Source organism: Ovis aries, chromosome 18 (genome assembly GCF_016772045.2).
Source record: "Ovis aries strain OAR_USU_Benz2616 breed Rambouillet chromosome 18, ARS-UI_Ramb_v3.0, whole genome shotgun sequence".
Classification (NCBI taxonomy): domain Eukaryota; kingdom Metazoa; phylum Chordata; class Mammalia; order Artiodactyla; family Bovidae; genus Ovis; species Ovis aries.
In genome coordinates, this window is record NC_056071.1 from 33,012,643 (window position 1) to 33,029,050 (window position 16,408).

At 40.9% G+C, this 16,408-nt stretch overlaps 1 protein-coding gene across 4 annotated transcripts in view; it reads right to left on the bottom strand.

Annotated features, from left to right (window-relative positions):
• The window catches only part of STXBP6 (syntaxin binding protein 6), a 269,178-nt gene that overhangs the window by 217,232 nt on the left and 35,538 nt on the right, over window positions 1–16,408 (bottom strand). Inside the window, exon 1 of one of the 4 annotated variants that reach the window (XM_060401442.1) lies at window positions 13,431–13,454. The exons of the other annotated variants lie outside the window; for them this stretch is intronic. The gene's annotated coding sequence lies outside the window, so the exon portion shown is untranslated. Of the gene's footprint in view, window positions 1–13,430; window positions 13,455–16,408 lie in introns of those variants that run through there. 4 annotated transcript variants of the gene reach the window in all.

The window sequence follows — 16,408 nt, forward strand, 5'->3', positions numbered from 1 at the left end:
TCACATCCATACATGACTACTGGAAAAGCTATAGCTTTGACTAGATGGACCTTTGTTGGAAAAGTAATGTCTCTGCTTTTTAATATGCTGTCTGAAGTGACTTAACAGCAGCAGCAGCAGCAGGATGGTCATAGCTTTTTTTCCCAAGGAGCAAGTGTCTTTTGATTTCATGGCTGCAGTCACCATCTGCAGTGACTTTGGAGCCCCCCCAAAATAAAGTCTGTCACTGTTTCCATTGTTTCCCCAACTATTTGCCATGAAGTTATGGGACTGGATGCCATGATCCTAGTTTTCTGAATGTTGAGTTTTAAAACAACTTTTTCACTATCCTCTTTCACTTTCATCAAGAGGTTCTTTAGTTCTTCGCTTTCTGCCAAAAGCATGGTGTCATCTGCATATCTGAGGTTATTGATATTTCTCCTGGAAATCTTGATCCAGCTTGTGCTTCATCCAGCCCTGCATTTCGCATGATGCATATAAGTTAAATAAGCAGGGTGTGGTTAACAACCTAGAAACTCAGAGAGGCCACCGTAGAGCTGACCTGCCCACTGCTGAGTAGTGGCGTGGGTCTCTTGGATGGGGTTACCTTATAGCTGGCCGGTGCTCCCCTCATCCAAGGGGGTCCATGGGTAGTATGCTGCTTCTGCTGCTAAGTTGCTTCAGTCGTGTCCGACTCTGTGACCTCAAAGACGGCCTCCCACCAGGCTCCCCTGTCCCTGGGATTCTCCAGGCAAGAACACTGGAGTGGGTTGCCATTTCCTTCTCCAATGCATGAAACTGAAAAGTGAAAGTGAAGTCGCTCAGTCGTGTCTGACTCTTCGCGACCGCATGGACTGCATGCAGCCTCCCAGGGTAGCATACAGAGTGGCAAAAGCACAGGGAGCTGGAGCAGCTGCTACTGTGAAGTCTGACAGGAGATGGAAAACAGGAGAGTTCCTTTGCCCTTCTCTGCGTTCTGATTTCCTGCTAGGGGCTCTCATTGGCAGAACTGAACAAGAAAGCAGTTGCAAGGCATTCTGGGAAATGGGATTTGCAGATTTCAACCTCCAGCACCACTGAACAGAATACAAAAGGCAGGCCTGGGCTGAGAGACAGCTGGTAAATAATCTACCCCAGGCATCTGAGAGCTCTGGGGCTTCCCTGGTGGCTCAGACAGTAAAGAATTTGCCTGCAATGCAGGAGACCTGGGTTCGATCCCTGGCTCAGGAAGATCCACTGGAGAAGGGAATGGCTACCCACTTCAGTGTATTGGACTGAGGCAAACCTGTGATTTTTATAGAGCATCTGCCATCAGGAGAGCCAAACCCACTACGACTCTCAGGGTCGTGGAGCCACTGTTTCTCTCTCCAGCTGCTCTCCTTGCCACTCCTTCCTCCTCCTCATGTTCCACGCTCCAGCCACTCTGAACTCCTTTCCATTTCAGAAACACTCACCTCCTTCACTCTCTTCACAAAGCTGTCCCCAGAGTTGGACGTGGTGCCCCTGATCCTCTCTGTTCATTCAGTTAGCTCCTACTTAGCTTGGAAGACATGTTCTCCAGGAAGCCTTCCCAGATTTGATGCAGCCTAACGTCACCCATTACAGCAGCAACTCTGTATTTATTCTGTAGTCCCACAGAAAACTTGAATTCTGATAACACAGGTGGTGTATTTATCTTGCTCACAATTTTAATCCCACACAGCAGGTTTTCAATAGTTTGTTGAATGAATGAACAAATCTATAAATGAGAAGGTGTAGATTAATTCCTGATAGGAAGATTTGGGAATGCTTCTGAAAGAAGGTAGGAATTTGCCCTGGACTGCTAGACCCAATTGTCAACACTGTAGAAAGTTTACAGAAGATATTATCCTTAGTTTCCACAGACACCCAAAATAAGTAAAAAAGATTTATTTTTCTTTTGGGGGTAGCCAAATTATCAAGCAGCTCTTGAAAAATAAGCTTCTTGGGAATAAAACATATCTTTGGGATTTATCTATAGGCAAACCATCTGGATAAAATGACCTTAGGACTCTCCTGGATGTTTATCAACCCACACTTTCTGCTTTTAGAAGGCCTACCCAATTTCCAACATCTGTTCTGAAGTAAAATGTGTACGAAATCCCCATAAACTTACTTTATTGCTTTCCTTTCAAAAACCTCACACAAACCAGATTGAAACTTCTTTAAACCAAGTATGTCATAAATCTGAATGTTACTTTCAGAACTCAGTAAATGGAAAGAAAAATGCTTCAATGAGGCAAAGATCTTTCTATTGATTTCTCTATATAGATTTACTCTATATATTAGAGCAGTGGTTCCATATTGGAACTCATTCTCGCCACCTCACATAGTTCAAATAGAGAAATAGCTAACTTTTTCTAAAGTTTTGTAGCTTTCTTGGTAAAAGTACCAGATCTATGTGAATTTTACTTCTCAAAACTTATCTTTCACACTTTAAATTTATGATGAAATAGGTAGAACACTGGCCAAACGATTCTAGGTTAACTTTTTTAATGCTTCTTGGCCATTTAATGGGCTTATTTCTGCTAAGTAAACATCATAATATTTTGCAGTTCAAAGGTTTTAGTCCTGAGGAATTTGGATAATCATTTCCTTTTTTTCCTTGATCTCTTGGTAGCAACAACATACTCAGCACAGATTCAAGATGGCACAAGTTCTTTATTTATTTTCAGGTAATAATATTATGGACTTCCCTGGTGGCTCAGACAGCAAGAGACCTGGGTTCGATCCCTGGGTTGGGAAGATCCCCTGGACAGAGACGCTTGGCAGGCTACAGTCCATAGGATTGCAAAGAACTGGACACGACTGAGCAACTAAGCACAGCACAGTAATAATATATTAAGAATAATCTTAATCTGTTCCAAGGTAAAAAGTATTAATTTAACACTTAATAGTGTTAAAATCGCACAGCAGCACAAAAGGAGAAATCATTCCCTAAAAGCTGTTTAGCTTTTTTTAAAACAGAAAGCCTTCCCCACTCCATCGCTACTCTGCTCTCTCTTGACTTTGACAATGGGCTAGGGCCGGCCCTGCCCTCTTCCTCCCTCATAGCAAATTCCTTGGGCAACTTGCAACTGTCAGCCTAAATATTCTTGCTCCACCTGAGTCTCTCAGCTTCACTTCCCTACGTCCCACCCCGAGGAATCCACTGAGAACAAGAATCTCACCTCTTGCGAGTTTCAGTTAAACCTTGATTATTTCACTCTTGGCATCATGTGGTTTCTTTGCTTCTCTCTTTTCAAAAAAGGGAAGTGAAGGAAAGGAAGCAGAGACATGGCTCTAGAGCTACCAACACATGAATGAGTGGGAGCACACCCTTCCAGAGAATTAACAAAAAGTGAAAGCAGCAAGAAAAACATCTAGGCCCCGGTTAGGTGGAAGGACCAGAGCCTGCAGATCTATGTTCCAGTCGCAGTTCCGACAACTCTTGCTCTTTCACCTCATCACGTAATATGCTTCTTTGTGCCTGCTCTGGTCTCCTCATCTACTGAAGGGTCAGGATATTGACACTTGCCTCATGAAGTGTCATGAGTTCAAAATGAGGTCATTTATATGAACTCTTTAGAACAGTGCCCACCGTGTTCACTGAGTAGGTGCTACCCCTTATTTTCCTTGTATCCTAAAAAGGCCAGTCTACTCACACAAATTAAAGTGGGAAAAATGGATAAGAAACAAGAGATATAAGAGAAGAAAAATGGTAAGCACAAGGGCATAAAGTAGAGAAGCCCTTTAGGTATAATGAGAAAAGACACTCATTGTGGATGTGCACAGAACATTAGGTAGGGAAGAAACTAGGCCAAAACAGAGACATCTAAGGGCGAAGGAAGCACTGTCATCAAAATAGCTTAGTGGCTTAGCTATAGAGTCTTCACACCTGAAAGGGCTCTCTTGCTAGGTCAGGAGTTTTCCACCAGTGCTCCTCCAAAGCCCCAGGGGTCCCACAGAGTCCCCACAGGAGCCTCCTTGAGATGCGGAGGGGGAAACCTCAGCATCACTTCCAACCCATCACTATTCTAAGCTCAAATACAACACCTCCACTGTTATCTGCTCCCAACTGAAAGTATAAGTTCCTTTGACCAAAAGTTCTATTTCTAAAGAAAGAGAAGCATAGAAGGCCACTAACCTAGTCCAATACTCTCACTGAGCAGGTTAAGAGACTGAGGCCCAGAGAGGGAATGTAATTTATGTAAACTCACGCAACATCTACATTTCTTCTTCAGGCCCCTGTGAGCTGTTTGAGGGCACCATTCATGGTTTACTATTTCCTGTTAATATTCCAGATGGCAGCACAGAAACTCAATGAAGGTGGCTGGTGTGAATGAAAAAGTTCTTTTCTTTCGACAGTCTGAAGATGTCCCTCCTTCTTGCTTACGCGGTTCTGATGAGCAAGAAGCCACTGTAATTCCTATCCTTCTTCCTCCACAGCAAGGTGTTCTTTCTTCCCCTCTGGCTTCCTTCAGAATTTTCTCCAGCTTTGGTTTTCTGAAGTTGGAATAAGACATGCCTTACTATAGTTTAGGGGAGAGGGGTATTATGATATAAGGGGAAGTACACATTTGGTCTTCATCCCTGGTTCCCGGCACAGAACTCCTAAAACTCTTGAAATTGCCAGAGAAACAGGAGTGCCTTGTTATTCATAAACAGTTCTTTCCAATCATCCCTCAGTTTATGCTAATAAGGTGACTCTCGTGGACTCCTGGGGATAGAGTTTCAGGACAAGGTCTGCTTGCCACAAAGACCAGAGCATGATTGGAGGATTGGAATTTTCAGTAGCACCCTCTTTGTTGACCTCCAGGGAGGAGAGAGGGGTAGAGACTGAATCAACAATGGCCAATGATTGAGCCCATTATGCCTGCGTAGTAAAACCTCCATAAAAACCTTAGACAGTGAAGTTCAGAAAACTTTCAGGTTGGTGAACATACAAAGGTGCTAGGAGGGGAGCACCCCCAGAAAGGACATAGAAGCTCTACACCCCCCACCAGTTTAGCTATGTCCATTCCTGAGCTGTATCGTTCATAATTAGCTGATAATTGTAAGAAAAGCACTTTTCCTAAGTGCTGAGTTGTTTTTAGCAAATTATCCAACATCAAGGACTTGGGGTTGTGGCACCCAAGAACTTATTGTTAACTGGGCAGAAATGTGGGTAGCCTGAGCTCTCCATTTGGTTGGCATCTGAAATGGGGACAGACTTGTGGGACTGAGCCCTTCCCTTATCAGTTCTACACTAACTTCAAGAACCGGCATCAGAATTGAATTGCTGGACACCTAGTTGGTGCCAGAGAACTGGAGAATTCGTGTGAAAAAAGGAAAAGTGTATATTTGGCACAGGGGGGTGGGGAGAACCCTCAGGTATTTATCTCAACCCTCCTGGATGTGTGGCTTTGTGTCTGTTATCAGTCTGGGAAAGTTTTCATCCCTTATCACTTCAGATATTTCTTCCACTCCTTGTTCTTCTTCCAACATTTCAATGGTACATATGCTAGAATTTTTCATATCATCCCACAGACTTTCTATGTTCTGTTCTTTTTTAAAAATGACTTTTTCTCTTTGCATTTCAGTTTGGAAAGTTTCTATTGATCTGCCTTCAAGTTCACTGATTCTCTCTTTGTCAGTATCGTTTACTTACCAGTCTGTCAAAATTACTTTGCATTTTTGTTAACTGTGTTTCTGATTTCTAGCATTTTCCTTTTATTATTTCTGAATTTCAATCCATCTGCTTATGTTACCCATCTGTTTTGCATGTTGTCTAATTTTTGAATTAGAGCCTCTGACATATTATAATTCGTTTAATTTCCTTGTCTGATAGTTCTAACGTCCATGTTGTTCGAGAATCTAGTTTTTGCTTATTGCATTGCCTCTACAGTACTTTTCCTTACCTGTTGGCATGTCTTGTAATTTTTTGTCAAATATGGGACAGGTCATATCAGTTGACAGTAAGCCCTTAGGGTGATGATTTTTATTTTTTCATCATAGCAACTATATTGAAGGCAGAGGGTAGCATTATCTTCTACAGTAAAGCAATAAATATTCTTGAACTTATTAATCATTAGTCTCTGTTCAAACATATACCTACTGTTAGGTCTCTGCTCTAAAATGTAAAGTCACTGAGTTGGTTTCTCAGGTTACACTAACTTATCCACATTACAAACTAGTTGCTTTTCCTGTAACTCGACATACAGATGCTTGGTAGAAACATTCTCCAAAACTAATTCCTTCAAGTAGATGAGACTGGCCCAATATTTTCAGGCCACTATACTGTCATTTAGGACAATAAATTGAAATGCAGGAAAATTTTAACTTTTTCGCTAATAATTACCACAGACTATTTTGAGAAAAGATAATCAGCTCCATATTTACAACATACATGCTTACAATTTTTAAGCAATTGATGACAGAGAAGCCTATACAATTGAGTTCTTATGACTTTGTAAGTCCTGATAAAGAAACAATGGTTTTCCTGTCTTCACCAAGCCAGTCGAAGTTAAGCAACAAGTCAGCCAGCACTGAAATGTTCACATCACAGATTCTTATATGTAAAGGTCAAACAATCAAAGATGTAAAGATGATCTTTTGCTTCACCGACTTTTGGCAAAAGGATCAAAAACTGACAAAAGAAGTGAGAAGGGCAAGATCAGAGAAAGGCTCTGGCCAGCTTCTTTCAAAGTCACCTCTTAGCTGGAGAGGAAGACAGACATGGAAGGCAACCTCACTGCTGCTCAGAGGCAGGCATACATGCTGATGAAACCCCTAATTTCCTCCCTGGCCATTAGTGTCCTCAATCCTGTTCGGTCATCCTTCTGTTGTAGTACCACTCTTCAAACGTGCTCTTAAGAAGGAATCTAAATCCCCGAGGGAAGGATTTCAGCTATAATTGCATTAGGGGGAACAAGCCTCATTATGCATGTGTAGGCATCTCTTTTCAGAGAATTCTCTAGAACCTTCCCTGAGTCAAGCAACACCAAAGACACAAACCTAGTCACCAGGCAGATAAAAACCAATTTTTTGTTCGTTTATTAAATTGAACGGTAGAAGTACATGGGAGGACTCTTTTGCCAAGAAAAGCATAGGAACGTGGTTCAGTATCATTTAACAGACATGAGCCCTACAAGTACTTTTGGAACCAGGTCAAGACACATCCTACTACACTCATATAGCAACCATTTAGCACATCACCACTTTCCCTTCTCAAACCTCAAGCTGGGTGACTCCTGTCAATAGCTAAGGGCCGCATCAGGAAGTTAAACAACAAGATGAACCATCACGTGAATAGACAGCAACATAACCGCAGCAGGAACTGAGGTTCATCATGGAAAGAACTATTCACCAAGCACGCAACTAGCTCATGAAGCTCTTCCAACATAAGAGATTTAAGTAATTAATCCATCAAACATTTATTTAGCCACATATAATATATAAAGCACTGTGTCATGCTCTGGGGTAAAGAGCTAGGGGAAGAATACAAAGATAGCTGAGGTGTGGCATCTGTGGATGAAGGTTTGATTGGATTAAGAATCACAGAGAAACAGCACCTGAAGTCAAATGCACCACTCAGCTCTTCACAAAATCGCTAACTGCTGAAACACTTGTTTTCCCTATAGGAAATCCATGTGATTTTTTTTTCTTCCAGTCTTGATGAGATATGATTGACATATAGCACGGCAGAAATTTAATGTGTGCGACATGATGATTTGACTTACGTACATCATAAAATGATTATCACAGTAAGTTTAGTGAACATTCATCATTTTTCATCTGGAGAAGGAAATGGCAACCCACTCCAGTATTCTTGCCTGGAAGATTCCAGACAGAGTTGCCTGGCCGACTACAGTCCATGGGGTTGCAAAAAAGTCGGTTACAACTTAGCAGCTAAACATCATCATCTCATATAGTTACAAAATTAAATAAATTGACTTTTTTTTTCTTGTGATAAGAACTCAGGATTTACTGCTAACTTTCATGTATAACATACAGCAGTGTTAATTGTATTTATCATGTTGTACATTACATCCCTAGTATTTATTTATCTTATAACTGGAAGCTTGTACCTTTTGACTGCCTTCATCCAATTCCTCTTCCCCCATCCCCCACATGTGGTAACCCCAAATCTGATCTCTTTTTCTTTGAGTTCATTTGTTTTTGAAGTCTAATGGACCTACAACACTATGTTAGTTCCTGTTACACAACATAGTAATTCAGTATTTCTATTCATTTCAAAATGATTACTGCAATATCTAGTTACGATAGGTCACCTTACAAATACATTCCATAGCTATTGACTATATTCTCTATACTGTACATTTCATGCCTGTGACTCATTTGGTTTGAAACTAGAAGTTCATACCTCAGTCTCCCTCATCTGTTTCTTTCCTCTTCCCACACTCTCCCCTGCAACCCCATCAACCACCTGTTTGTTTCTCTTTGAGTTTTTGGTTACCTCCAACTCAAGAGTCCCATTTGAGGTGGTCTCATCAACTACTATATTTGTGGACAAGAGGAGAAAAAGAAGAAATATCAGCATCAGCAAGCACTCCCTGGACTCTACCCTCTATAGCCATCTCTAAGCAATGGATGGTGAGTGCAATAATGAACACACAGCCTGAACCTATGAGCACAATAACCACCTTCATTCAACAGCACTGATTCTGCCATTCAGGTGGAAACACTGGATCCAATGTTCCAACAAAGTAAGAGTAAGGCCCTGAAACTGTGGTCTCTGACTCTGGTTTACCACACAAAGAATCAGCACTAATGAGGAAAGGCTAGTCACTGCTGAAATAGACCTCAAAATATATAACGGCTTAGAATGTTTTGTCTGGGGAAGGGGATGAATGAAGTCTTCCTGTTCCTTACACTGAAATAGGGACTCAACTTTCCAGGCTCTGCCATCTTTATCAGGATCATTCTATTGACTAGAACTCAGGTACATGCTGTGCTTAAATGCAAAGGAGCTTGAAAACTGCATTCTTGCTGCAGGCTCGGAAGAGAGAAATGTGGGGCTTCCCTGGCAGTCCAGTGGTTAAGAATCCGCCTGCCAAAGCAGGGGACACAGATTTGATCCCTGGTTGGGGAAGACCCCACATGCCACCAGGCAACAGAGCCCATGTGCCGTAACTACTGAGGCTAAGGGCCACAGCTACTAAAGCTTACACACCTAGAGCCTGTGCTTTGCAACAACAGAAGCCGCCACAATGAGAAGCCTGCACACCACGACTAGAGAATAGTCCCTGTTCGCCACAACTAGAGAAAGCCTGTGCACAGCAATGAAGACCCAGCACAGCCAGAAATACATTTTTTAAAAAAGAAGAGGGAAATGTAGATTTTGGTGAGCAGCCAACAGCCTCTACCCTTGTACTTTATGACTGTGCCCTCCCTTCCAAGTTTTCCCTGCCCTCTGTGGATATGTATGGATGCATGCCTGCACGTGTGTCTATATATGAAACTCTATGCAGTAAACTTCTGATTCCATCTGTATAATAAATGGCGGGGAGCCTCATACAAAGATGGGTGACCCTTTACTTAGAAGGAATGACCTGATGTTAGGATTCAGGTGACGCAGCACATAAAGAAGCTTTGCTTAGCTTCCTCCAAGAGTCACCCTCAGACAAGGGAGATAAATCCTCCCATGCCCACACTTCCCTTAGGGACCTTCTCAAGATCCATCCAAATAATGTCCTCACGAGGGGCTCATCTGTGAGCTGGCAGAATACTAGTACAGTATATGATTCCCCCCAAAAGGGGCAAAATGCTAAGTATTTCCTTGAGACTCTCAATGATTCCGTTTTCTAGCTAAGAACCATCACGCCTTGGAATCCGCACCTTTCATCACCAGCACTAGAAGCTGACCTTTTTCTCAGAGCAATCTTTCACAAAGAAAGCGTATTTCACTTCAAAGGCATTTTACACATTCAACAAGAGATAGAAATCGTGTTGCCCTGGAATTTGGACACCAGGCAACTGCTAGCCCACCACTCCGAGGTTAGTTATCCCACACCCTCTCCAAAAGCAGCTACCTGAAAACCATGCCTCAGCAAAAGGAGAAACCAGCATATGCCAGCTTTCCTAGTCTATCTCAAATGTGAAATCACTGATGTGCAAATGATCTACCATATACAAATATACTAGACTCTACACTCTGCTAGCCAGGTGTACATGTGATTTATCGTGATATTCTCCACAATGGCCTGTCTAGATGCCTTCATTCAGTAAACATGTGCTGAAAGAACACCATCATTTTTTAAATTTGTCATCCCTAAGTCCTCTCCATGTGTCCACATGAGGCTGCCAGTCTTGAGGACTCATCTGTATGACTCATTCTGTACACAATCTTGCTAACAGGCGTGAAATAAATGCCTTCCGACCGTGACTGTGGCAATGCTCGTGGTGACATGACAGCACGATCGGTCACAACACAGAAAGGACTGGTCTGTTTCATGCCTGTGGGGCTAATCAGTCACCGGAAGGAACGCAAGATACTATATGGGTCCCTCAGCTCTCTCCCTACCTCCATCCCTGCTTTAATTTTCTCCAGGGCTCATATCATCAACATATTTAACTTACTTGTGTGCCTTTCTCCCCATAAGAAGCTCTGTAAGGACAGGGAATTATGTCCATGGTGTCCAGCACCCAAAACAGTGCCTAGTACACTCGAAGTGCTGCATAAACTTTTGTGGCAGGAGCAGATGAAATAAAGAAGATACTTGGATTTTTTTCCTCCAAAATCTGAGGATTTTAATCCCCAAGAAAATGGTTGCTGCAATGTTGCAGCATAGCTGGATTCTTTTGACCTAGTCAGAACAGCTCAGAAAAAGATCTCACAGACAACCCATTTGTTAGGTCATAAAGCAGGGCTGCTAGAAACCCAGGCTATTACCATGCCATCTTAAAGTCCCTACGTAAACTGAAAATGGACAGAATCTCCGGAGTGGAGGTTTAGGCAGCCTTTCACCAAACAAGGACCACATGTGCCGCATTCCCGCTCCCTTCCAGAGACCTGCCCATGCGGCCAACACCAGTACCTGAGGTGTGAAACCAGACAGGAGGATGGGAAATTCCTTCCAATAGCTTCAGAAACAAAATTTCCTGTCTCATGTGAGCAAGACGATCAAATCCTGGACCCACTTCTACCCACAGGAAGTAGCCACAATTCATTTACAGAAAAAGTGAAAAAAAAAAACAAAACACGGTTCAAGTTCAAATTCTCAGCTTTCCAAACATGGCCATGACCTGAGATAAATTCTTTCAGGTTGTTTAAAAAAAATTCATTGAATGTTATTATTCATTTGCCAAACTATTTCTTGATGGAACTTTTAAAAATCTACATTTTATTTCATTTTTGGCATGGGAAAAATAATGTCTACTGAGAGTGATGAGCCTTGTTCATCCATTCTTCTGTGGACTCTCAAACAGTAATTAATACTCACAAAGTAACAGTAAGAGAAATTATCAGCTTGAAGAAAATGTGTAATAATGATATTTTACACAAACACTTTTGTACATTTTACACCTAAGTTTTTAGAATTCACATTCTAAAGATACTGGGATCTAACAATTCATGAAAGAATGGCAAAGTTTCCAAATCTCCAAGAAAAGTTGTTCTTATACCCTCAACCATACTTTTCAAAATTTCCACAAAGGCTCTATTCAAATACACTCTGGTAAAAAGGTTTGTGTCAAGTTTTGTTCTGTTTTGTTTTTTAATAAGTACTAGTCTATAGTCAGCCCACCAGCCAGCCAGTATATATTATGTGTTAAACCCAACACTAGGCATGGGGAATACTGAAAGTCAGATGTACTTTCATTGTGAGTTACTGGACAGACTCATCAGCAAAATACAAAGGACAAACTGGGTGACAGCTAAGATCGTTTCCAGCAAATTTCTTTTGTTTTGACTTTAGAACAACTTCAAATGACTATAAAACTTTATGAGACGTTGAGTTAAGGAAGGCAGCAATGAAAAACTGAAATCTCTAAATTAGGAGTTTGAGATTAGCAGATACAAACTATTCTATATCAAATAAACAACAAGGTCCTACTAATAGCAAAGGGAACTATATTCAACAGTATGATAAACCATAATGGAAAAGAATATGAAAAAGAATAGATATTTAACAGAATCACTTTGCTGTACACCAGAAATGAACATGACATTGTAAATCAGCTACACATCAATTTAAAAAAAATTTAAGTGAAATTTTAAAATAGTTTGGTAAGCAGAGGATTCTTGATCACTGGTTTTTAATATTTGATGTTTTAAAACTTAAACATATGTCTTCCTATCTTATTTCCTAGAGACATTTTTCCTCTTAATTTCATTTGCAGATCACCTGAGTCCATTCTAAAGGAGATCAGCCCTGGGTGTTCTTTGGAAGGAATGATGCTAAAGCTGAAACTCCAGTACTTTGGCCACCTCATGCGAAGAGTTGACTCATTGGAAAAGACTCTGATGCTGGGAGGGATTGGGGGCAGGAGGAGAAGGGGATGACAGAGGATGAGATGGCTGGATGGCATCACCGACTTGATGGACGTGTGTTTGGGTAAACTCCGGGAGATGGTGATGGACAGGGAGGCCTGGGGTGTTGCAATTCATGGGGCTGCAAAGAGTCGGACACGACTGAGCGACTGAAATGAACTGAACTGAACTCAACTGAGTTGTTTGCTTTTCCATTTTCCTACTTTATTCCCAAGGCAAAAGAGAGAAAAGTTACAAAAATTATACCAAACTATGCAATAAACGATTAAACCACATTTCCCCCCAAACCTAAGCCCCCAAATGTCACGTTCTACATATCATGGAGCATAATCAAATGCATAGAAAAGCTTCTCTCTTTTTGGTGAAACAGAAAGCCAACAAGCCCAATCCCACTCACTAAGGAACGCGGCACGGCCACAGTGTCACATACTGTTTGAGAACTCACTCCAACTTGGCATTGATCCTCAACTACACAGAGCAGCTTTTCCAGTCCCATTGGTTTCTGTAAAGCACGAGCATGCAGCCTCTTCATGCAAAACCACATCACACACAAAAAAAACTTGCTTCTAGAACCAAATCAAAATACTACACATTTGTACATAATATAGCATTAAATTTAAGCAACTGTGACTGCCACTGTATGAGTTACAAATCACTTGAGGCCATTATTTACCTTTTCTGAAAGAGTGGCACTCTCCAGAGACAACTGCTGTTCTAATAGGCTATCCCCACCTTCCACAGCAGTCTAACTTTAGCTGTGTTTTAACTCAAAAACACCTGAAGGGTTCAAAACCCAACTGCTCCCAACAGTGGCTCACTGAACTTTGAGGAAACAGGGAATAGGTCTTCAGAGTTTCCAAAGCACGCTGAGAGAGTCTAAAATAGTCTCCGTGTCCTCGTAGGACTCGTCAGTGTAATCCATCCCCCCTCCAAATGCACTCCTGAAACTCTGAATTCTCACCATAGAGATTTTTAGCCAAGGCAGTTGTCACAAAGAGTGGTTACATTTTGGCTCACTTTGATGGATATTCTTCCTTAGACCTGAAGAGAGATTTACGGACAACTCCAAAATGGCCTGGAATTAGACACAGATAAAAAACCAAAAATAATCTGGCCTTCATTTTCGCTTCAATAAAATGATTCTCCAGTAAACTTGTTCAGGCAATTAAAATCAATTTCAATTTCCACTTCCTAGGCCTTTCTAGTCTTTGTTCTTAAGAGAAAAAAGGACAGTAAGTAAACAAAACCTGAATTTTAAATCTGACTTCAAATTGCCCAAGGCTACTTCATATGTAAGTAAATAAATACATGGCATAAACTAATAAATATACATACATAAATCATGTTTTATAGAGCATTCACCTACCTTTAACTCAGCCTTTTCGTTAGGACTGCACTTTATGGAAAACTCCGCACGTACAGCACCTTTCCTCTGGTCCTTCAAGGTCCTTATCAAGGAACAGAACTTTCTAAACAGGAAACCGAAGTGTAGTAAGGCGGGGCCATTTTCCTCAGTGACACCAGAATCCAAAATTCCCAACATTCCCTAGCAGTAAATTCAAAGCTTGCTTCATCATATACCACACGCTCTCCATATGGAGATGGGTCTGTTCAGTGAATTGAACATAAATTGAAAAAAAAATTTTTTTAATTTATTCAAAAGGACAAATATGAAAGAAAATAAAATTCTGCCATGACCCTATGAAAGCTACCTTTCCACTTCATACTCCTGACTTGCCTGTATTCTAAAACTATCTTCAGCAATGTCGATGAGATGACTTGGCTAGACCACCTGACTTTGCAAATCCATAAATCTAAACACAACAGGTCACCAAGAGCAGATATTTAAGCCACTTCGCTGTGACAGATTTAATGTTGAGAAAAACCACAATCAAGGCTCCATGGAAAATGAGTTTTCCCATAAAGAGAGAAACGTACTTAGAACTCAAAATCTGCTTCCCAGCAAAGAAAACTGTATTTCACTCAGAGCCCTGAAACTGTGGATGAATTCCTGGCCTCACTCACCGGAACCCCAGAATGATGATGAAGCTCCTGACTGGTGATGTGAGCTTTGAACCAAGCTTCCTCCATGATGATACCTGAAGCTTTCAGGGGCTTTTTAACTTTTGGCAAACACTCAAGTGCGTTACATAAGGCTTCTCCTCTCCCGTACACATGCTAACCTCAGAAAGCCCTTTTGAAGGCTTACTTCCTTTTCTTATGATGGAAACTCTCCTTTGTGCCTGGGAAAAAAGTCAATGTTGTTCATTATCCAAGACAAGCCGCAGTGACTGAGAATGGTGAACAAAGGGCAAGCGACTGGGTTCAGCTCAACAGAGTGAGACAAAATAAAGATTTTCCCGAGGACCCATAACTGCAAAATCCAGTGGTTTTAACTGGCCATCTTTCAGAGATTCATATACTATTCAGTGATGGAAAATTATTTTTTATTTTTTAAATTTTATTGACATATAATTGTCTTAAAACATTGTGTTCATTTCTTCTGTACAGCAAAGTGATTCAGTTAAACAAATATATATTCTTTTTCATATTCTTTTCCATTATGGCTTATGCAGGATATTAAATGTAGTCCCCTGTAATATACAGTAGGACTTGGCTGTTTATCCATTCTCCATGCAATAGTTTGCATCTGCTAATCCCAAACTAATGATGGAAAAACTGTAGTCCCAGGCTGCAAGGCACCATTATTCAGCTTTGAAAAATTGCAGGGTGCTTTCTTGTAGGATTTAATTTAACTAACTACAAGATGAAAGAAAGTTATTTCTAAGCTGCATGGTCAAGCAATCAATCTGACTCTGGGTTCAGAAATTAGTGGGGAACATTTAAGCCATTATTGAATTCCACAGGCCAAGCAAGCTTTTCTCCAGATAACTGAAATCTTTCAAAGTTCACATGTTAATGAGTTACTACTGCATTCTGAATTTCTCTACTGCGATCAGAAAAAACAGCAGATTTTGCACATAGTTTGTTATTATATCATGGAGGTGCAGCAGCCACTCATCCTGCCTCTACATCCATTTTTCCCTTTCTGAGAGCCATTCCATTAGAGAAAGAAAACCGCTAATTTTGCTCGGTGGCTCCTAAAATGTACCTGTCTGGCATTTCAGGCAGTGTTTATAGCTTCTAAGCTTCAATTAATCATAAATTTTGGACATCAGTGATTGTTTTATGGGGGGGCGGGAAACTACGACATAAACATCTAGGTTCAAATTCTGGTTTTGCTATTTATTAGCTTTGAGATTTGGAGCAGATGACTCACACACAATAAAACAAAGTTTCAAAACTTGACTAAAAAAGGGAGCTGATTTACAAAGACACCAGTGATTCCACATATGTGGCAAGAAAAATGAGCCTAGAGCAACAATGGTCAAGTTATTTGGTTTTAGGACCCCTTTATATTCTTAGAGATTATTGAAGATTTTAAAGACCTTACCTCAGAAAATTTCAGGGAATATAAGGACATACACACTATTCCAGGAGCCAAAATGTAGCCTCTAGAAAACTCCAATAAATAGATAAGAAAATAAAAGTAAAAGAGGTAAAGAATGTCTTAGTACTGTAATGAAAACTGTTTTAACTTCACAGATCCCTTCGGAAGGTCTTAGGAGCCCTCAGGCATCCTCAGATTACACTTTGAGAACTTGAATATCTTAACATCCTGAAAGCAGGGAAGCGGTCAGAGACCACTAGAATCATATCAAAAGGATCCAGGGGCCAGCACAAAAGGGCTCTTACTGGCCAAAGATGGGACAATTTTAGTGTCAGGAATAAATGCATTAGGTTAAAACACCAGTATTTTGAATTCATGAGTTCTTCATGAATTACATATCTGTTTCTCTTACCTTCTCTCAATGGTTACCTTTTATGAACATTACTAATAAGTTGGCTAATGGAACCAAGAACGGTTGACCTTTGAAC